This window comes from Pristiophorus japonicus, unplaced genomic scaffold (genome assembly GCF_044704955.1).
Source record: "Pristiophorus japonicus isolate sPriJap1 unplaced genomic scaffold, sPriJap1.hap1 HAP1_SCAFFOLD_130, whole genome shotgun sequence".
NCBI classification, from domain to species: Eukaryota; Metazoa; Chordata; class Chondrichthyes; family Pristiophoridae; genus Pristiophorus; species Pristiophorus japonicus.
The window spans coordinates 890,001-913,095 of NW_027250967.1; the positions used below are offsets into that span (position 1 = coordinate 890,001).

General features: G+C 47.8%; 1 non-coding gene across 1 annotated transcript; it reads right to left on the reverse strand.

Annotated features, from left to right (window-relative positions):
• Positions 1-22,893: 22,893 nt before the first annotated feature.
• On the reverse strand, positions 22,894-22,965 carry trnaw-cca (transfer RNA tryptophan (anticodon CCA)). The gene has a single exon. It is a non-coding gene; the product is annotated as a tRNA-Trp (tRNA).
• Between the last annotated feature and the right edge of the window lie 130 nt (positions 22,966-23,095).

The following is a 23,095-nucleotide window of genomic DNA, read 5'->3' on the forward strand; positions in this document are numbered from 1 at the left end:
GCCATTTGGCTCTTATCCCCAGCACCTTTAGGGTGGCCTTCATCACCTGGCCGGTGAAGTGGCTTCCCCGGTCGGACTCGACGATTTGAGGTCGACCCCTCCGAGAGAACACCTCCCTCACCAGGATTTTTGCAGTCCCCACCGTGGTAGCTGTTCGGCAAGGGAAGGCTTCCACCCACTTGGAAAACACATCCACCAGGACGAGACAGTATTTATAGCCCCCCTGGGCGGCTGGTAGGAATCCGATGTAGTCGATCTGGATCGACTGCCATGGTCCCTCTACCCGCCTGACGTGTCCCATAGACGCCTTCCTTTTCTGAGGGTCTGGGTTGTTTGCAGCGCAAATCAGACAGCCCGCACAGAAGTTGCGGACGTCTTCCCGGAGGTCTGGCCACCACCCTGCCTTTTCTACCCGTTGCCAGGTAGATTCCGGCCCAGGGTGTCCCGCACCTAGACCCTCATGGGCCAGCTGAAGGAATTCCCTCCGGTGTTGTGGCGGCACTACCCATTTGTCCCCTTTAAACAACATGCCTTCCCGCACAGCAATATCTACAGCACTCTATGGGCCCTCAGCCTTTTCCCCCCTTTTGATAGCAGCCAAGGCAGCCTTCCGGATAGGATCCTGCATCTGGACTACTTTAAGGTCCGGGGTCACAGCCGCCCCGACGCTCCCTTGTGTCTCTGGCTTGCTTCTTGCTAGTGCTATCCTGCCTGCCTCGTATGGGTCCCATGGGCGACCTGTGCGAGCACCTTCCCTTGCCAGCCGGTCTGCCTGCTGGTTACCTTCCCTCCGTGGCTCAGTTTTGGAGTGGGCCTTTACCTTATGGATATATACATCCCCGGTTTCTCCCACTGCAGCCACGATCTTTTCTAGCAGGGGTTTGGTCACAAGGGGCTTCCCAGGTGCAGAGGTGTACCCCCGGCATGACCAAATCGCCAGATACTCTGTACACGAATTGCAAGTGAACATGCTGTCCGAGCAAATCGTGTATGGGGTAGGGAATTCCTCGGGGTCTGTGACCACATACATCACCGCCGGGAGTTCCGCCTGCTGGGCGCTCAGGGTGCATGGGAGTTATAAAGCAAAGGCAATTCCTGCCTTGGGATCCCAAACTCCGCAGCCCGTGAGTCTTGTACCCGTGGACACTGAACTGGAGCCATCAACGTAGATCTCGCGGCCTGTGGGGTGTATCCCTGTCCGAAATCCAAAGTTAATGTCCCATTCTCCCTCCACAGAGCATCGATGCGGCTGCCCTGGTTAGATTAAATTTGCTGCGAGCCTGGGCTCGCAGAGGCCCTTGACCTTTAAAGTCATTTGGAAGAGGAGGAGGGTCCAGCGAGTGATTCTAGCACTGCTCACTGTCCCGTCCTTAATCTTCACGTCCAACAGCATCTGCGTCGGGGTATGATGGGTGAGGAGTGTAATGGGGGATATTCCGGTAAAGATCTGAGCTCTCTTTACTGCCCAGTGGGTGGTAAGCAAGTGCCTCTCACAATTGGAGTATCCTTTTCTACCTCCGTGAGGATCCTGGAGGAGTACACCACTGGTCTCAGCTGACCGTTTCGCCCCTGGAGCAACACTGCACTTAAGCTGTCGCCACTGGCTGCCACCTCCAGGAAGAATTCCTCCCCCCCATCAATTGCCCCGAGGGCTGGTGCTACCTGCAGGTCTCTCTTAAGACAGACAAATGCTGCCTCACAGCCCTTGTCCCATTCCCTATCGACCCCCTTATGTAGGAGTCTGAGCAGATGGGCGGCAGTGGCTGCACAGTCCTCGATGAAGTCCCTACAGTAGCCAGTGATTCCCAGGAAAGACCGTACCCCCGACACATCCCTAGGGACAGGGAGTTCCGGCACTGCCTTTCTTCTAGCCTCATCAATGGCCCTTTCTCCTGCTCTTATCGTCAGGAGCAGTAATTTTACCTCTCCTCGACCTATCTGGGCTTTCTTGGGATTAACTTTAAAACTCCCTTCCTTCAGTAAGACCAGCAGTTCGGCCAGCAGTGGACCGTGTTTCTAACTGCTGTCTGTGAACAACAACAGGTCATCCACATACTGGAACAGCTGGTGTGACTGGCTGAAGCCTTTTAAGCAGTTCGCCATGCATTGGTGAAAGGTGCTGGGACTATTATGAAAGCCCTGTGGGAGGCAGCTCCATGTATACTGCTGTTCCCGGAAGGTGAAGGCAAACTTATACTGGTCTTCCCTCCGTACAGGGATAGACCAGAACCTGTTGGATATGTCCAACACTGTGAACGTGGTTGCGGATGCAGGGATTTCCCCTATCAGATCCGCAACCGCCGCTACTGTGGGAGCACAAGCTGGGATGTTTTTATTGAGCACCCTATAATCCACCGTAGCCCTCCAAGAATAATCCGGTTTCCTAACCGGCCAAAGCGGGGAGTTGACATGTGTGGCTATGGGTCTCAAAACACCCTGCTCGACAAGCGAGCTTAAAGCTGTCTCCAAGTCTGCTTCTGCCTCTTGGGGAAAGCCATACTGCTTTTGCGGGCGGGACATGGGATCCCCATCTATTCTAACCTCCACTCCTGTGACTCTCCCACAGTCGTGTTTATGGGTGGCAAATGCTGCAAGATTTGCTTGCACATAGTCCCGGTACTCGGCTGGGGTGTTACCGACCAGAACCTCCAGGTCGTAACCACCTTTTGGCTTCATTGTACACAGAGTGCCTTTTCCCTGTTTCTTATCAATAACCATGACTTCTCCCTCTGCTCCCATGCCCACTGTACCCCATAGACAGTGATTCCTCAAGTCTACTAGGATCTGGCGAGCGATGATAGAATCAGCCCCCAAGATCCCTTTTCCCACCCGCTCCCAATTCATCAGGACGCACTTCCATTGTGTTTGGAGTGCTCCGAAACGAACCGCGAGCGGGACAGAGAAAAACCCAGACTTCTCATTACCTGTGAACCCAACTCGTTGATACGGCACCCCGTTTGATAGAGGTGAGGTTGCAGGGTCCTCCGAATGGACTATCGTGCTGGAAGCACCAGTGTCCAAAAGGTAGGTACCCAATACAACGTCAACCTCCATCTTGACCCAGGGTCGTCCCCAGGGGTCATATTCTAGTGGGCACAGGTATGCAGGCTGGGTCTGGGCTAGTCACGGCCTCTGTACTGCCAGGGTTGCTGGTGCTTCCCTGCCTGTTGCCGTGGCTACCTTCCCAGTCCCCTCCAGCGCTGTCCTCACTGCAGCTACTATCTGGTCAAGGGATGGTGAGGAGCTCGCTCCACTTCCCCCACTCTGGGCGGCTCCTGAAGGACTTCTCCCCCCATATCTCTTTACTGGGCTCCTGCAATCCCTTTTAAAATGCCTGCTTTCCCGCACCCGTAGCACACTCCCTCCGTATCAGACGAACGGCCACCCTCCTGGTGCCATTCCCTTTTGGGAATCGAGTTGGGTTTTACTTCATTTACCTGACCTTTGGAAGTTTTCTGCTCCTCCCCTCCTCCATTCCGTTGGACCAGTGCCAGTTGCCTGACCACTGCTTCCTCGGTGAGGTTGGGGTCCCGGGAAGCGAACCACAGTTCTGCCCTGGCCTTGAGCCGGGGCAAGCAGTTTGCCACCAGCATCCTCAGCCAGCGGCCAGTCTGTACCGCGGAAAGATTCGCCCGGTCGAGGAGCTCCCCACAGGCCCGTTCGAAAGGACTGCGTCATCGAAGCCCATAGCCTCTAGGACGGCCCTCTGGACCTCAGTAAATGTACGCTGTCCCCTCCGGCATTCTGCCGGTAGCGCCTGGTACAATTTGCTGTCCAGAGAGAAGAGCAGCAGCTTGGCTGTCTCTTCCTCGACACACCCATTAATTTCCCCTGCCTGCATCACCTCCATGAAGTGGATAGACGGGTCCCCGCTGCGAGTGAGTTTGGCCAAATGGGCCACCATGGCCCTGAGTGATTGAACTCCATGCGGAATAATAAAGTCGCTCTCCAGCGCTCCCCGACCTTGGCCACCTGCCTGTGGAGGACCGTACTTGCGCTGCTTGACCAGGCACATCTGCCCTGGATCAGGATCTTTCTGCGCTGGTCCCTCTACCTCCGGCTGTCCCACCATACCCGGTGCAGCAGACAGTGCCTGGTCGCCTGATCCAGCCCTTAACTGACCCTCGGCTGGAGCCTCACATCCCTGCTGCCAAACGGGACACATTGGTCCTGCCCCCAGCCCTGGGTATACTACTACCTGCGCGCCCCGCCCCTCCTGGTACCCCACCGGACAAACCACCGGAGCCTCAGGAGGTGGTCGGGCGCCTCTTGCCTTTGGATTCTCCTCTACCTCCCAATACTCTCCTTTGTCCCCTGTGGACCCTCCGGGTCCTACCAGGGCGACCATCTCCTTTGCCTGGGATAGAGCGTGGGTGAGAGTTTTAATCCTCTCCTGACAGGGACCGTGATCTGCAAACTCACTGCTACTGGCCACTTTTTCGGCTGCCTGTTCGTCTTTTAATTTATTCTCCAGTTCCTAAATTTTCTGGGTGTGCCGAGAATTCTGTTCCCGGAGGGACCCCTCACTACCCTTGGCCTCAGTGACCTGACACTTAAGATAGTCCCGGCTATTTCGGAAGGTCTCCTACAACTGCCGGTTCCTTTGCTGCTCCCCAGCTAATTCGGCCAGCAGGTTGTCCCCAACCACAGCCCGGATAGCAGAGAGCTCCTCTGATTTCTGAAGACTCTGTTCCAAGTCCTTCACCCGCTGGTCGAGCTTTCGGACTTGGCGGGTGAGGCGGATAAGCCAGATGGCCTTTTCCACCCTGTGGTTGTGGTCCTTCCCTGCTGTCCACTGTTCAGCAGCATCCACTGGGCGCTCTGCCCGAGTGAGGGCTTGCACCCAAGGTTTGGTGAGGTTCACCTTGCCAAAAATGCATGAGGAAATTCTCTCCTCCATTTTAGTTTCCTCTCTTATCACCTCATCTGTTATATTAACATCTCGTGTTTGCTTATGTCCCTTCGTGGTCGCCATGTTCTGTAAGGGGTTTTCACAGGGTTGTTATTGTGCCTTGGGTGTCACTCTCTGAGCTTCTGCCCTCTCAGCTTATGCCTGGCCTGTGAGGTACCCTGAGTGCTGCAAGAGCACCCCTGGAGAGACTGTGTCCACAGCTTATGAAGGGGGTTTTGAGACTCGTGCGTCCCCACAGCTTATGCCTAGCCTGTGAGGCACCTGTGAGTGTCAGACACTCCTAACCCCTTCTTCCCTAGCCTGTGACACACAGTTGAGCGTTTTCGAGGCGCTCCTAGCTTCCCTTACACGGTTCTGACATAAGACTCACGATCAGGAGATGTAATACAATAGAACTGAGACAAGGTGATTCCAAGAGGAACTTTAGGCTTCCAATTTATTTGACAAGGTGTAACTCAACAAACAGTAATACACCAACAAAACAATCCCCCTCAATCCCACTAAAACAGACCCAACGAAAATCTTTACACCAGTTTAGCAGTACAATGCCCAATCTCCCACCTTTCCTGGCCTAACTGAGTTGGGAGTTCTGGGGACCAGAGGTTATACTCACTACTGTGCCTTCCGCAGTCTAGTGGTTTGTTTCTTCTATCCTTTGGTGTCCTCGGACACTGGTTTTCCTTCAATGTCGAGAGCCTTGTGGTTGTTGTTATTGAATCACGAGGGCAGGGAAAATCATCACTCCCTGCTACTACGTCAGAAACCCCTTTTTTTATAGCCAGATTATCCAGTCTGCCTCTCCTGCTGAAGTCGATTCTTTTCATTGGTGGACTTTTGATTTTGAAAAATGCAGCAGTTTAAGGTTTTTAGTTTTTTTTCCCACTGATCTTAACCTACTCAAGGTTTGAGTGGGTGTTGATTGCATTTGCCTCCTGTAGCCATTAAGCTAGTCTGGCCTGAGCCAGATATTTCTATGCCTGATGAAAAAGGTGTTGGAATATGTATGTGGCATTGTTTAAATGCTAATGTTTTCAAGGGGCAAGTTTCGAGGGTATACAGTTCCCAGACAATTTATTAGTTCCAATGTCCAAACTGGCCCTTTTGATATTGACTCCACCCCTTTTCTTGCAGACCCAACATACACCTTTTAAAAAATCCCAAATTCGATTAAAGTTCGTAGTTTCTTCCATGTGCACTTTAGGATTTCAAACTTTCTGGTAGATACTTCCAAATTAAATTCCATTTCCTATGAGTCCAAACACTGGGCGGAGGGTGTCTCCATGAATGCACCTCCTTTTATCCCCTGCAGGCCTTGTCTGTTCTTTTAAAATTAATTTGTCTCCCAAAGTTTTCCTTCCATCGGTTTCAATTCACAGCACAGACTGATCCCACAGCCCTTTTCCTTCTGGGTAAAATGAGGGGGTTTTCGTCCTCTCCTACACATTGGATAATTGTATTATATGTGGGTTACTAACCGGTGTTGAACACCAGACTCCAGTGCCCATGTATTGCTAGGTTTATCTCTCACTAGAGAATTATTCTGAATGTGAGTCACCTATAGAATGACATATTATATACAGCACAGAAATAACCCATTTGGCGTTTATATTCCACTCGAGCCTTCTCATGTCTTTTCACATCTAACTCTATCAGTGCAACTCTCTATTCCCTGATTACTCAGTTACTTATCTAGCCTCCCTTTAAATTAATCTATACTTTTCGCCTCAACTACTTCCTCACCAATCTCTGTGTAATGACACTTTTGCTGAATTCCCCACTTGGTTTCTTGGTGACTCTCTTATATTAATAGTTCCAGTGTTGTTCTTCCCCACACATGAACACGCTCTCTCTGTGTCAACTCAATCAAAACCTTTCATCATATTATACACCTCAATTAGGTCACACCTCAGACTTCGCTTTTCAAAAGAAAAGAGATCCAGTCTCTTCATCCCTTTCTGATAGGTATAAAGTCGTATTTCTGGTATCATTCTTGTAAATCGTGTTTGCAACCTATCCAGTGCCTCTATATCCTTTTTATAAGGATTTAAAGGCAAGAAACAAAAAGGGCCACTGAATATAAAAGGGCTGCAGGAGGGGTCAAAACTAAAAATCATGGTTTAAAAACTAGGATGAAAACACTCTACCTAAATGCACGCAGCATTCGAAATAAAGTAAATTAGATGATGGCACAAATCATTACAAATGGGTATGATTTGGTGGCCATTACAGAAACATGGTTGCAGGGTGTCCAAGACTGGGAATTAAACATACAGGGGTATCTGACGATTCAGAAAGATCGACAAGAAGGGAAAGGAGGTGGGGTAGCTCGGTTAATAAAAGATGTTATCAGGGCAGTTGTGAGGGATGATATTGGCTCCAATGAACTAAATGTTGAATCATTGTGGGTGCAGATTAGAGATAGTAAGGGGAAAAAGTCACTGGTCAGCGTAGTTTATAGACCCCCAAATAATAACTTCATGGTGGGGCGGGCAATAATCAAGGGAATAATGGAGGCATGTGAAAAAGGAACGGCAGTAGTCATGGGGGATTTTAACCGACATATCGATTGGTCAAATCAAATCACACGGGGTAGCCTGGAGGAGGAATTCATAGAATGCATACGGGATTGTTTCTTAGAACAGTATGTAACAGAACCTACAAGGGAGCAAGCCATCTTAGATCTGGTCCTGTGTAACGCGACAGGAAAAATAAATGATCTCCGAGTAAAAGATCCTCTCGGAATGAGTGATCACAATATGGTTGAATTTGTAATACAGATTGAAGATGAGGAAGTTGTGTCAGAAACGAGCATACTATGCTTAAACAAAGCGGACTACAGTGGGATGAGGGCAGAGTTGGCTAAAGTAGACTGGAAGCAAGGACTAAACGGTGGCACAATTGAGCAACAGTGGAGGACTTTTAAGGAGCTCTTTCATAGTGCGCAACAAAAATATATTCCAGTGAAAAATAAGGGCGGCAAGACAAGGGATAACCAGCTGTGGATAACCAAGGAAATAAAGGAAAGTATCAAATCAAAGACCAATGCGTATAAAGTGCCAAGGTTAGTGGGAAACTAGAGGATTGGGAAAATTTTGCGGAGTCAATGGAAATGTATCAGCATGGATAGAGAATTGGCTGGCTAACAGAAAGCAGAGAGTCGGGATAAATGGGTCCTTTTCCGGTTGGAAATCAGTGGTTAGTGGTGTGCCACAAGGATCAGTGCTGGGACCACAACTGTTTACAATATACATAGATGACCTAGAAGAGGGGACAGAGTGTAGTGCAACAAAATTTGCAGATGACACTAAGATTAGTGGGAAAGCGGGTTGTGTAGAGGAGTCAAAGAGGCTGCAAGGAGATTTGGATAGGTTAAGCGAATGGGCTAAGGTTTGGCAGATGGAATACAATGTCGGAAAGTGTGAGGTCATCCACCTTGGGGAAAAAAAACAGTAAAAGTGAATATTATTTGAATGGGGAGAAATTACAACATGCTGTGGTGCAGAGGGACCTGGGGGTCCTTGTGCATGAATCCCAAAAGGTTAGTTTGCAGGTGCAGCAGGTAATCAGGAAGGCGAATGGAATGTTGGCCTTCATTGCGAGAGGGATGGAGTACAAAAGCAGGGAGTTCCTGCTGCAACTGTATAAGGTATTGGTAAGGCCGCACCTGGAGTACTGCGTGCAGTTTTGGTCACCTTACTTAAGGAAGGAGATACTAGCTTTGGAAGGGGTACAGGGACGATTCACTCGGCTGATTCCAGAAATGAGGGGGTTACCTTATGATGATAGATTGAGTAGACTGGTTCTTTACTCATTGGAGTTCAGAAGGATGAGGGGTGATCTTATAGAAACATTTAAAATCATGAAATGGATAGACAAGATAGAGGTTGAGAGGTTGTTTCCACTGGTAGGGGAGACCAGAACTAGGGGGCACAGCCTCAAAATACGGAGGAGCCAATTTAAAACCGAGTTGAGAAAGAATTTCTTCTCCCAGAGGGTTGTGAATCTGTGGAATTCTCTGCCCAAGGAAGCAGTTGAGGCTGGCTCATTGAATGTTTTCAAGTCAAAGATAGATAGATTTTTAACCAATAAGGGAATTAAGGGTTACGGGGAGAGGGCGGGTAAGTGGAGCTGAGTCCACGACCAGATCAGCCATGATCTTATTGAATGGCGGAGCAGGCTCGAGGGGCTAGATGGCCTACTCCTGTTCCTAATTCTTATGTTCTTATGTTCTTATAACACGGCGATGAGAATTGTACAGTGTACTGCAAGTGTGGTCCAACGAAGGTTTGATACCAGTTCAGCAGAACTTCACTTCTTTTCAATACTATCCGTCTTGAATTAACCCTTGGTGCTCCATTTTCTTTTTATGGATGTATCCACGACTTGTCCCCAAACACCGCAAGCTCTGACCTTATTCATTATTCTCATATGTGGTACCTCATCAAAGACTTTTTGGAGATTAAATGTATTATATAGTCCACATTGCCCTGGTCTACTCTCCCTGTTACTTCTTCAATGAAATCAAAGAAGTTGGTCAAGCAAGACTTTTGCTTTTGAATCCACGCTGATTATACATAATTATATTTTTGGTTTATAGATATTCTTCTATTCTCTACTTTAGCAGAGATTCCATTATTTTCCTACCACCGAAGTTCCACTGACTGGTCTATAGTTCCCCGGACATGTTCCATCTCTCATCTCAAATATAAGTATTACGTTAGCTATCCGCCATTCCTCTGACACGACACATTTTTCAAACTAATCATTAAATATTTGTAATAGTGCTCCTGCTATCTCTTCGTTGAATTATTTTAAAGTGTATGGATGTAATCCATCCAGACCAGGGGTTCAATCCTCCTTTCATTTGGTTCGTTCATTTAATATTTCTCCTCTTTACTTATTGCAGTTATATAATTTCAATACATTATTCCACCATCATGTCCACCTGCCCTGTGTCCCTGGTAAATACAGAGGCAAAGTAATTATTTCATAATTTATGCAATTTTTCCTTCGCTCCATGTGATTTAATCTTGTCCATTGATTTGTGGCCCTATTCCCATCCGACATTCTTTTTTAAATGAATGTGCCTGCAGAAAGTTAGATGAGCGATTATGTTCTCGGCCACCAAATAGTGGGAAGGATAAAGAGGTGTAAATTTAGATAAAATGCATAAAGATTCAAGATCTGTCGTGATAATGTGGGACTTCAACGTAAACTGGGAAAATAACCATGCAAAGGGAAAATGCAGGGGAGGATTTCCTGAAATCTGTATTAGAACTTTCTCCATCAGTATGTTTCCAGCACGATGAGGTAGAAAGCAGTTCTGGATCTCGGAAATGGATTAAGTAGAGCATGTTTCTGTGGAGGAGCATTGAGGAAACAGTGATCAGAATATCATTAGGTTTAGAGTAGTTATTGAAAAGAAGAAGGTATAATCATGTGTGAAAATACCCAACTGTAGGAGGACTAATTTTTTGAGTTGAAAGCGATCCGGCCCAGGTAGATTGAAACCAAAGATTTCTCGGTAAAACAGTAAATGCACATTGGGAGACTTTCAAAAAGGAGATAGATCGGGTAACGACTAGACACGTTCTCATGCAGGGTGCAGAAATAGCATGATAGCTAGCTACAGCTCGGTGGATGAATGAAGATCAACTAAAACACAAAAACGGAAGCTTGTGATAAACTTCAGGCTAATATTACAGTAGAGAACCAAGCAGAATACAGAATGTACAGAGAAGGACTATCAAAGGAAGAGGAAGTAGAATCAGCAGAAAAACAGGATATTCGCCCATAGTACTTATCTGAGGAAGGACACACTTGCCTTGGAGGTGGTGCAACAGAGGTTCAACAGATTGATTCCTGGGATGAGAGGGCTGTCCTATGATGAGAGATTGTGTAGAATATACCAATTCTCTCTTGGGTTTCGAAGAATCGGAGGTGATCTCGTTGAAACGGACAATATTCAGAAGGGGATTGACAGGGTAGATGTTGAGAAGCCTGGCTCGCTCAGTCGGTAGACTCTTAATCTCAGGGTCGTGGGTTTGAGCCCCATGTTCGTCGATTACAGTTCCTTAAAATTTATGTTGCTTTCACAGGAAAACATCATTAATGAACCCATTTTCTTCTTTTGCACAATGAAAGAAATGCGAACTGAGGGAGAGCTGATAATTTAATCATCTGTTCTGTGCTCTACATAAGAACACAAGAACCAGGAGCAGGAGTCGGCCATTTGGCCCTTCGAGCCTGCCTTCTTTTGCACTGAAACAAATTATAACCGTGAGTTTAAATTAGCAGTGCGGGATATTTACAGGGCACCTTTCAATGCTTCACAACACCATTCCTTTCGCTACAGCCACCCGGGATCGTTTCCCGGTTTGGGAAGTAACTTTGATATCACCGTTTGGAATTGAAGTGGAGTAATTTTATTATGTCAGATGGATGTCCCAAAGCACTTCAGAGTGGTGTCAAACAAATGAGTTTGCAATTAAAAACACTGAATGTCAGGAGTGGGATTTGAACTCACGCTTCCAGAGGAGACTGCGACCTGAACGTAGTGCCTTAGACCGCTCGGCCATCCTGACCGTTGATGCTTCAGTTGCAAGTTATTACTCGGGAAAGTTTCAGACCGGGCGCTTGTTCAGTGTTGCTGGAAGGCCCAGTGACCGGGATATCCTCTCCCCCGGGGTTTTCCTGAGCCTGTGCTCGGTGCACGGGGAGCTTTGGCCCGGGTCTGAGGTAGCTTACATCCCAGGGATGGACAATAACCCTCTGAGCTCTGGAACTGGGGAAGAGCGAATAATTAATGAGCTGTTTGTGGGTTTCAAATGCAACTTAGATCTGATGGAAGAAACCGATAGTGTTGTTTCACAGAATGAAAGAAATGCAAACAGGGACAATCGAAATTTCAACAACTGAACTTTAATAATTAGTGAAACTTTAACCCTTGATGAAGTTTTATCCCCAATCTGATTTTACACACTCGGTATTTGAGTAGATTAGTTTCAAAATGTTCATTGCTCATGCGACAATGTACCCTGGACTGCTTTTGTTCAATTTTATTGCAGACAAGCTTTTGCTTCACAAATAATGTTTCCGCCCAGGCTCGCAACAGAGACCTTTCGCGTGTGAGGCAAACAAGATAACCGCTACACTACGGAAACTGCTGCTTAACTCAGTGCCCAGAGAGAAGTGTTCAGCAACAAGCTGAAATGCTCAATCCCTCTCTCTGCAAAAAGTTCCATTCACAAACAATTCTCTGACCGGAACTGCACCAAACAACAATATTCTCCTTTCAAAGTAATTAAACTCCCCAATTTCCACATCTGCAATTTTAAGGACAAGGACTGAAAGCGCTTTGCGATCAGAAAATTGCCGGAAACCCCTGTGGTTAATGACAGGGCTTTTGATGGTTGATTTCCATGCACACCTTGTGTTATGTATTTAACCCTTGGCCAACTGTATCACACCACCACCAGAGGGCCGACCTGTTGGAGTCCCAAGGAATTGCAGCATCCATTGGGAGCATGGTATATAAGCACTCTGGAGTCTTATTAAATGAGCTAATGTCACACTTACTCATTGTTCACAGTACTCAGTTTCATTCTTTATTATGAGCGTATCAATTGGCGACGAGACAACGAACAACCACGCGAAAATGCAAGTAACAGTTGGTATAACTTGATAACAGCACAGCTGGCAATGGTTGCGGAATATATTCGTGCAGCCAAAACGCACAATGACAACCTGGAACTGCACGGCACAGAATCCTCAGGGAAAAACAATTAAAGGCTTTGTTCCTGAATGGTCTACGATCCACCAACGTTGCAGTTAATAGCTGAACGCACTAATCCATTGCACCACAGAGACTGATAGATGCACATATTGCGAGACATCCCCGTGATATCTTCACATAGCACAGCACACACAGCTTCTTAACATGCAGTCTGCTCTCTCGGAACTCTCCGGAAAGAGCCTGGTCTGTTTAATGATTAACTGTACAGTTGCAGTACACAATGCGTCCACATCCACAGTGTGGAGCTACAAGCATTACATGTTTACAGACATTACAATCCCAAACTAGGGTGTCAGTCAGTTAAAGCTTCAGATTGCTCTGACCGGGATGGAACTTATCCACTCTCAGTTGTACTTTTCCCAAATAAAGGGTGGGACATTCATTGTGGATGTGTGGAAGCAGTCTGGTCCTGCACACTGCAGACACTTCCATGTCACCGCCAACCAGCTCTCCCACAACCGGTGTGATCTACCTTCCAGCCTTCCGGTGCTTTGTCTGTGACGAAGTATTCTGATTGTCCCGAAGCCGGTATCCTTTGTCATCAATCGGGTTTTAAGTTGTTTCGGTAATTTTTACCAGCTGGACAGTCGAGGCACAAATTGTAGAGTGGAACACTTGCGTGAACCCCGGTTTTCTCGTGGTTGATTTTCCTGGTTGGGTCCGTCGGTCGCGGTGGTCCGGTTGATGCCTGTTACCAAGTCAGTTGGTATTGATGTTTCACTGATTGGTTTTTTGAAGTTCTTTTCTCTGATGTCATGATGTCTCTTCCTGTGTTATCTCGCCGTGTGCTCTCGATCTTGATCTTGTTGTTCCAAAGTAATAGTCAGAAAAATAGGTTGCTCTTGGTACGATAGGCCCCCAGTTATACTCTGAGAGGCTGCTTAATCTTCGTGCCAAATCTAACGTTTCTTTTGTTTAAGTTTTGCTGCCCATTGATTTAAGTGGTCTTCTTTGTATAAGTTTTGGCGGACTAGCTAACTGAGACTTGATTAAATGTTTTAATCTGGTGTTGATAGACTTTGGGACGGTGATACTCCTTCTTTATGAACTGATGAACTCTTGTCCATTGTAATCGCACTGCTTTGGCTTCGGGAAGTCTGAGCTGAGCCAGATATTTCTATACATGTTGAAAAGGTGTTGGAATATGGATGTGACATTTGGGTCCTGTGGGTAGGGTGGATAATGTTTCTTCCGTGGTCGATTGTTTAAATGCTAATGTTTTCTGGGAGCCTGACTATGGTTGAAGAGCTCCCCCAGACAAACTGATTAGCTACAATATCCAAACTCTAAATCCCACCCCTCTGTCACTGCAGCTTTTCTCCACAGGCCCAAACATGTCTTTTAAAATCCCAAACTTGGTTAAGAATTGTAGATTTCCTCCATATGCTTTTTGGAATCCCAAACTTTATTTTTAATATGCCTAAATCGAATTTCCTTTTCAGTGAGTCCAAACACTGGGGGGTTTTCATGAATTTTGGAATCTACATTGGCAGTCCCTCAGAATCGGGGAAGACTTGCTTCCACTCCTAAAGTGAGTTCTTTGGTGGCTAAACAGTCCAATACTAGAGCCACAGACCCTATCACAGGTGGGACAGATAGTCGTTGAGGGAAGGGATGGGTGGGAAAGGTTCTCCTGTCTACACTTGATTTCTGCATGCACTCGGCGTTGAGACTCGAGGTGCTCAGCGCCCTCTCGGATGCACTTTCTCCACTTAGGGTGGTCTTGGGTCAGGGACTCCTGGGTGTCAGTGGGGATGTTGCACTTTATCAGGGATGCTTTGAGTGTGTCCTTGTAGAGTTTCTGCTGCCCACTTTGGCACTTGCGTTGGGAGTCTCGTGTCTGGCATGCGGACTATGTGGCCTGCCCAGCGGAGCTGAGCGAGTGTGGTCAGTGCTTCAAAGCTGAGGATGTTAGCCTGAATAAGGCTGTTGATGTTGGTGCATCTGTCCTCCGAGAGGATTTGTAGGATCTTGCGGAGACATCGTTGGTGATATTTGTTCAGCAACTTGAGGTGTCGACTGTACATGGTCCATGTCTCTGAGCCTTACAGGAGGGCAAGTATTACTACAGCCCTGTAGACCATGAGCCTGGTGGCAGTTTTGAGGGCCTGGTCTTCAAACACTCTTTTCCTCAGGTGGCCGAAGGCTGAACTTGCGCATGGAGGCCGTGTTGAATCTCGTCGTCGATGCCTGCTTTTGTTGATAGGAGGCTCCCGAGATATGGGAAGTGGTCCATGGTGTCCATGGCCGCGCCGTGGATCTTGATGACTGGGGGGTAGTGCTGTGCGGTGAGGACAGGCTGGTGGAGGACCTTTGTCTTACGGATGTTTAGCGTAAATCCCATGCTTTCACACGCCTCAGTAAATACGTCGACTATGTCCTGGAATTCAGCCTATGTATGTGCGCAGACGCAGGCCTTGGTGAGGCCTCACCTGGAATATTGTGTACAGCTTTGGTCTCCTAATCTGAGGAAGGACATTGTTGCTATTGAGGGAGTGCAGCGAAGGTTCACCAGACTGATTCCCGGGAGGGCAGGACTGACATGTAAAGAAAGACTGGATCAACTAGACTTTTCTTCACTGGAATTTAGAAGAATGAGAAGGGATCGCAGAAAACATATACAGGTCTGATGGGATTGGACAGGTTAGAGGCAGGAAGTATGTTCCCGATGTTGGGGAACTCCAGAACCAGGGGTCACAGTCTAAGGACAAGGGGTAAGCCATTTAGGACCGAGATGAGGAGAAACTTCTTTACTCAGAGAATTCTGAACCTGTGGAATTTTCTACCACAGAAAGTTGTTGAGGCCAATTCGTTAGATATATTCAAAAGGGAGTTAAATGTGACCATTACGGCTAAAGGTATCAAGGGTATGGAGAGAAAGCAGGAAAGGGGTACTGAGGTGAATGATCAGTCATGATCATATTGAATGGTGGTGCAGGCTCGAAGGGCCGAATGGCCTAATCCTGCACCTGTTTCCTTTGTTTTTATGTTTCTATGTTTCTATGCAAAGCACAGAAAAAAATGGTTGAAGTATCGACTCTGCCTCAGTTAGCATTTCTTTCATTGTGCAAAAGAAGGTGACGGGTTAATTAATGATGCAATCCCGTGAAAGCAACACAAAAGTTGAACAAAGAAACATACGGTGACTGGCAGGTGAGCGCTGCTTCTGACACCCGGAGGGAATGGGCGGGGATTTTAAAGCCCTTTGGATTGTGAAACCTTCATATAGTCAAACATTTCCGATGTACTGTATCGACCTCGTGGCGCAACGGTAGCGTGTCTGACCCCAGATCACGTCGAGGTCACTGTTCTTCAGGGTAATTCGGGAATTAATATTTTCTTTGCTGTTTGGCAATAACCAGACCCTTGCTCCAAGGTCTGTCTCACTGTTTCACCGATGTCAGGCAGAGATACGCCTGCTGCCCTCATTTATTTCATGTGACAGGACACAAAGTTCAAAATAAACCTGCAGTTGGCCACATATTGCCCTAAATAGTCAGGATGGCCGAGCGGTCCAAGGTTCTGTGTTTAGGTCGCAGTCTCCTCTGGAGGTGTGGGTTCACATCATACTTCTGACACTTCCTGTTTTTAATCATTAAGTGAAACTCATTGTTTGACACCACGACCAACGCCTAAAAAGTGGGATTTTGCAGTCCACCTGCTCGCTCAAAGCTTCCGTCTGACCTGGTGCTGAAAGTGGAGATGTTTCCGCAGTGTAGCGGTTAAAACCTTCGCCTCACATGTGAAGCTCACCAGGCGGGATTATTTTCTGGAGCTTTCTCCTCATGCATGCTCAGGGGCGAGTTTGTTCTCCTGTGAAATGTCATAAGATCATAAGCATGTAAGGATTAGGGGCCACAGTAGGCCATTCGGCCCCTCGAGCCAGGTCCACCATTCAAGAAGATCCTGGCAGTTCCTCGACAGCAAGTTTAAACATCTGGGGCAGAGCTGTAATCAACGACAAAAATGTACATTTTGCAGAAGCCCAGCTAAATCAGTCAGTAGATCATGAGATTCTAAATCTCAGGGTCAGAGGTGCGAGCCCATGTTTGGTGATTATTTTTCATCGAATTATATAATCAGAAGTTTACAGCACGGAAGGAGGCCATTTCGGCCCATCGTGACCGTGCCGGCCAATAACAGGCTCTCCAGCCTAATCCCACTTTCCAGCTCTCGGTCCATAACCCTGCAGGTTACGGCACTTCAGCTGCACATCCAAGCACTTTTTAAATGTGGTGAGAGTTTCTGCCTCTCCCACCCTTTCAGGCACTGAGTTCCAGATCCCCACAACCCTCTGTGTGAAGACATTTCCCCTCAAATCCCCCCTACACTTTCTACCAATGACTTAAAATTTATGCCCCATGGTTGTTGACCCCTCTGCTAAGGGAAATGGGCCCATTCTGTCCACTATATCAAGGCCCCTCATAATTGTATACACTTCAATGATACCTCCCCTCAGCCCACTTTGTTCCAAGAAAAACAACCCCAGCCTATCCAATCTGTCCTCATAGCTAAGATTCTCCACTCCCGTTAACATCCTCGAAATCTCCTCTGTAAGTCTCCAGTGCAATCACAGTCTTCTTCCTGTAAAGTGGTGACGAGAACTGCACGCAGTACTCCAGCTGTGGCCTTACCAGTGTTTTATATTCAAGCATAATCCACCTGCTCTCTTATTCTAGGCCTCGGCTAAAAAAGGCCAGCATTCTGTATGTCTTCTTAACCAGCTAATCCACCTTGCCTGCTACCTTAAGGGATCTGTGGACATGCACTCCCAGGTCGCTTTGTTCCTCTACAATTCTCAATGTCCTACCATTTAATGTTTAATCTCTTTCTATTGTGTCTGTAAGCACTCAAGTAATGACTCCATGAGGCAAGGTATTGTACTTGAACTGTGGTGACCTTAGTCCATTTATTGCAGTTCCTGAGTGAGGGTACAGGATGGTGAGCTCCGTTTTATACCTGGTTACCTGTCGTGTACAGGTGACCCCTAGGTCTCCACCAGTTACACCCTCTGGTGGTACAGGCATAGTGTATACAGTGTGAAGGTACATCCAGTAGTCTTATGTTACTATACATTGAGTGTACAGGGAGGATACTTATATTATACAGACACAACATCACTCTCCCCTAAGTCTTGTGCCACTGGCCTTTGCATTGTGTGCTCTGGCCCGAGACTTGAGTGCCCAAAGCCCTTGCACCTTGTCTATGCTTTGGCTTGGTTCTCTCCCTGTGGACCCCCAAGTCCTTATTACCACGACATTGGCAAATGTTCAGCCGTGGATGGTTGGAGGTTGCAGTGGGGGTTGTGTGGGTTCTGGGTGTGATCCATGTGTGTCCATGGCTACATACATCCATTCCCCCCCCCCCATACATCGACCCTGTGTGTGGCTCAACACCTGCATGTGCAAACCTGTACAGACAGAAAGAACAAAAAAACATCGGATTAGTTACATCACTGTTTGGGTTCTGCAGAAGTGGAACAAGTACATTTTACAGGTAAGGTACATACGTGGTGTCACAGACTTGCCCCTGGGTTGTGTAGGTGCAGGTGGGTGAGGACACTAGTTCCAGAGTAACCAGACTGCGTCCAGAATGTCTGATGACGGAGCTGTGTCCCCTGCCAGCTGGGTGGGCACAGATCGCTCACCTGGCTGAGTCTCAGAGCCTTTGCCGTTGCCTACTCATGGGCAGAGCCACAGGAGTGTGTGGCCTCCTTGTCCTCCTTTGAGGGCTGCGGTGTCTCCCTGCTGCTCTTCAACGATAGTGGGAGCCTGGTCATCCCAGGTCCCGTTGGGAGGGCAGGAGGGTGATATCCGCTCGCTGCCAGTACTGGCCCTGGTGGCCAGAGAGTTAGAACCGATCGGGGGCAGGGTACCGGTCGTGGTGCCTTTGACGTTATCTGATCACTGGCCCTGCAGCTGGTATGCTCCCTCTGTGTGTGGCCACACTCCCTGGGGTATCACATTGGTCCCGGAGGGGCAGGCTACATGGTCGCGGGACCTGGGTGCTGACGGGAGGTTGCCCTTGGTTTTGTCGGCATGCTTGTAAATTCCAGCATCGCACGTCATCACTTCGTTTACTCTCACAATACATTGGTTCTGACCGCAATTGCCCGACTTATCATGATTAGTTACATTTACAAACTTGAAAATGTCAGTTACATCTTTTACATTTGTGTCACCATCATCGCTGTATAAAGAGTGGAACTGTCCCTTTAATTGTGATGGGTTGCCGGTCTCCTTTAAGAGGGTCTTTCAATCTTTACCCCAATCCGGTTCGCAGCTCGGCATCACATGTTGCTCCCTTGTGGTGTGGCTGCCGCCATCTTGACTTCAGGCCCTTCACCTCGTGGTTCAGACGCAATCTTCTTTCTCTCCATGGGGTAGGCTGCGGTGATCCTTTTCTCCCCAGGCTCTGCCACGGATGACAGGAAGTTATCTTCTGCGTGAATTTTCTTCTCTGGAGTCCTGCCACTGGAGCCTGGAAGGTGAGGTCTGGTTGTTTGGGCTGGATCATCTCACCGTTGGGTTGAGCGGTCTGTGTCGTCGCCGCACAGCCGAGTGGGGCGGTTGGTTTTTCAGGTGTTGTGCTGGAACCAACTTCGGGGTAATGGGGGATGTCGATCGCTGGAGGTTGGAGCTTTTCCCAGCTCCAAGTGATCTTTTTCATCCACCTTCTTCCTAATAGCTTTGGACCATCCCCAGCAACGATCCACAAAGGTAACCTGTGCATCTCGCCGCCATGGGACACCTGGACATCCACGCTGCCAACGACTGGGATGTATCGTTTGTGTAGGTCAGCAGTTTCACTTCGATCGGGATCATTTTAGGTCGTTCGAATGGATTGTCCCAGAGTTTCTGAAAGGCTGCCTGATTCATCAGTGACTGGCTCGCCCCTGTGTCCACCTCCATCGTGACTGGAATATAGTTGACTTCAACTTCCATTTTCACCGGGAAACTCTCGGTGGTGCAGGTTAACACTCCGTACACCTCATCGTCGCTGGACTCCGGATGATCAGCCAACTCTTCATCGACTCGGTGAGTATGATTTCTCTTGCATATTCGCTGGAGGTGGCCCTTCATGTTACAGCCTTTGCAAGTATAGTCTTTATAGCGGCACTGGTGGGCCCTGTGATTTCCTCCACAGCGCCAGCATGGGGTTGGCCGGTTGGCCCCATGTGGCAGACTCAGGATTCTGGGACTCGGTGTTCTGTTCTCTCTTCCCTGAGAGAGACTGCTAGCAGCAGCCCTGCCTCTAAAAGGCAACTTTCCGTTCACAGTACTTGCTGGGTTAGAGTCCTGGGGGTGAGACATCCAATTGGAATCGCAGGCCGAGATCATGAACGCCTGGCTCACATTAATTGCCTTTTGCAGGGTGACCGTGGTGTCCGCAGAGAGCAGCCTGTGGAGAAGGCCCTCGTGACCGATTCCATTAACAAAGATGTCCCTTAGTACTTCGGTGAGGTGATCGCTAAAATCACATGGGGCAGCCAATCGTCTCAGGTCTGCAGCATATTTTGTGATTTCTTGGCCTTCGGATCCACCGGTGGGGAGAGAACCGGTGTCTGGCTGTGAGGATGCTCTCTATAGGTTTGAGCTGTTCCTGTATCAGCGTTACGAGCTCCACATATGTTATTGTCTTCTCTGGGACTAGCAGGTCCCTGACAAGGCCATAGACGGTGGGCCCACAACTGCTGAGCAGGATAGCTCAGCACTTAGCAGCCAGCGATGTCGGGTCGTCTCCCCCCACGTCATTCACAATAAAGAAGTGTTCGAGCCTTTCCACAAAGGCCTCCCAATCTTCCCCATCGGCGAATTGTTCAAACGTGCCAAGGTTATCCATTGTCACATGGAAATTCGTATTCTCGTCACCAGTTTTTGTGTTTGTAAGCACTCTAGTAATGACTCCACGAGGTAAGGTATTGTACTTGAACTGTGGTGACCTTCGTCCACTTATTGCAGCTCCTGAGTGAGGGTACAGTACTGTGAGCTCCCTTTTATACCTGGTTACCTGTCGTGTACAGGTGACCCCGAGGTCTCCACCAGTTGCACCCTCTGGTGGTACAAGCATAGTGTATACAGTGTGAAGATACATCCAATGGTCTTATGTAACTGTACATTGAGTGTACAGGATGTATACTTATTTTATACATGCACAACAAAGATCATCAGTTAATTAATGGTGTTTTCCCGTGAAAGCAGGATAAAATTTATCAATGATTTAATTTCTGCATTTAGAAAGACATGGGTTAATCACGGATAGTCAGCATGGGTTTGTTCAGGGAAGGTCTTGTCTGACTCACTTGATTGAATTTTTTGTGGAGGTAATCAAGTGGATTGATGAGGGCAGTGCGTATGATGTAGTGTATAAGGATTTTAGCAAAGCTTTCACCAAGTTCCCACATGGAAGACTGGTCACGAAAGTAAAAGCCCATGGGACCAGGGCAAAGTGGCAAGTTGGATCCAAAATTGGCTCAGAGGCAGGAAGCAAAGGGTAATGTTTGATGGGAGTGTTTGGGACTGGAAGGATGGTTCCAGTGGGGTTCCACAGGGCTCAGTGCTAGGTCCCTGGCTTTTAGTGGCAACATCAATGATCAAAACTTAAATATAGGAGGTATGATTAATACGTTTTCAGGTGATACTAATTTAATCCAGAGAAGTGTGAGGCTGTGCATTTGGCGAGGGCAAACAAGGAAAGAAACACACATTAAATGGTTGGACATTGAGAAGTGTGGAAGAACAAAGGGACCTTGGAGTGCATGTCCACAGATGCCTGAAGGTAGCAGGACAGTTGGATAAGGTCGGTAAGAAGGCGCACGGAATGCTTACCTTTATTGGCTGAGGCATGGGATAGAAGAGCAGGTTGGTTATGCTTGAAATGTATAAAACACTGGTTCGGCCACAGCTGGAGTACTGTGTGTAGTTCTGGTCACCGTATTACAGGAATTATGTGATTGTACGAGAGGGTACAGAGGAGATTTACGAGGATGTTGCCAGGCGTGGAGAATTTTAGCTATGAGGACAGATTGGATCGGCTGGGTTTGTTTTCATTGGAACAGAGGAGGCTGAGGGGAGACAACATTGAGATGTATAAAATTATGAGGGGCCGAGATTTAGTGGATAGCAGAGGGGTCAACAACCAGGGGGCATATATTAAAGTAATTGGTAGAAGGTTTAAAGAGGATTTGAAGGTAACATTCTTCATGCAGAGGTTTGTGGGGGTCAGGAACTCACTGCCTGAAAGAATGGCGGAGGCAGATACCACATGGAAAAAGTATTTGGATGTGCACCTGAAGTGCCGTAACCTGTAGGGTTATGGACCCAGAGCTGGAAAGTGGGATGAAGCTGGATCGCCTCTTGTTGGCCGGGGTGGAAGTGATGGGCCAAAATGCCCACCTGTAATGCTGCAAACTTCGATCATTCTATAATTCTATGAAAAATGTAAATGTCCAATGTTGGTGTCGAAACCACGATCCTGAGATTAAAAGTCTTATATTTCACTGACTGAGCTCGCCAGGCTTCTGCCAAACAGACCGTTCTCTCACTGATTGCAGACAGTCGCCTGTTGGCTCTGCCCCAGATGTTTAAACTTGCTGTCGAGGAACTGCCAGGATCTTCTTGAATGGTGGACCAGGCTCGAGGGGCCGAATGGCGTACTCCGGCCCCTAATTCTTACATGCTTATCATCTTATGAACTTTTCACAGGAGAACAAACTCGCCCCTGAGCATGCATGAGGGGAAAGCTACAGAAAATATCCCGCCTGGTGAGCTTTCGCGTGTGAGGCGAACGTGTAAACCGCGACACTGCGGAAACATCTCCACTTTTAGCACCAGGTCAGACGGAAATGTTAAGCGAGCAGGTGAACTGCTGAATCCCAGTTTTAAGGAGTTGGTCGTTGTGTCAAACAATGAGTTTCGTTTTATGATTAAAAACAAGAAATTTCAGAAGTTGAATTCAAACCCACACCTCCAGAGAAAACTGCGATCTAATCACAGCACCTTCGACCGCTCGGCGGTGTGTGTGGCCACCTGCAAGTTGATTTTGAACTTTTGTGTCCTGGCACATTAATTAAATGAGGGCAGCAGGCGTATCTCTGCCTGACACTGTGGAAACAATGAGACAGACCTTGGAACAAGGGTCTGGTTATTGCCAAACAGCAAAGAAAATATTAATTCTGAAAGAACAGTGACCCCGACGTGATTTGAACACGCAACTTTCTGATCTGGAGTCAGACACGCTACCGTTGCGCCACGAGGCCGACGCAATGTGTTTGAGATGTTCCTCTATATGAAGCTTTCACAATTCAAGGGGCTTGAAATTCCCCGCCCATGCCCCCCAGGTGTCAGAAGCAACGCTCACCTGCCAGTCACCGTATGTTTTTTTCTTCA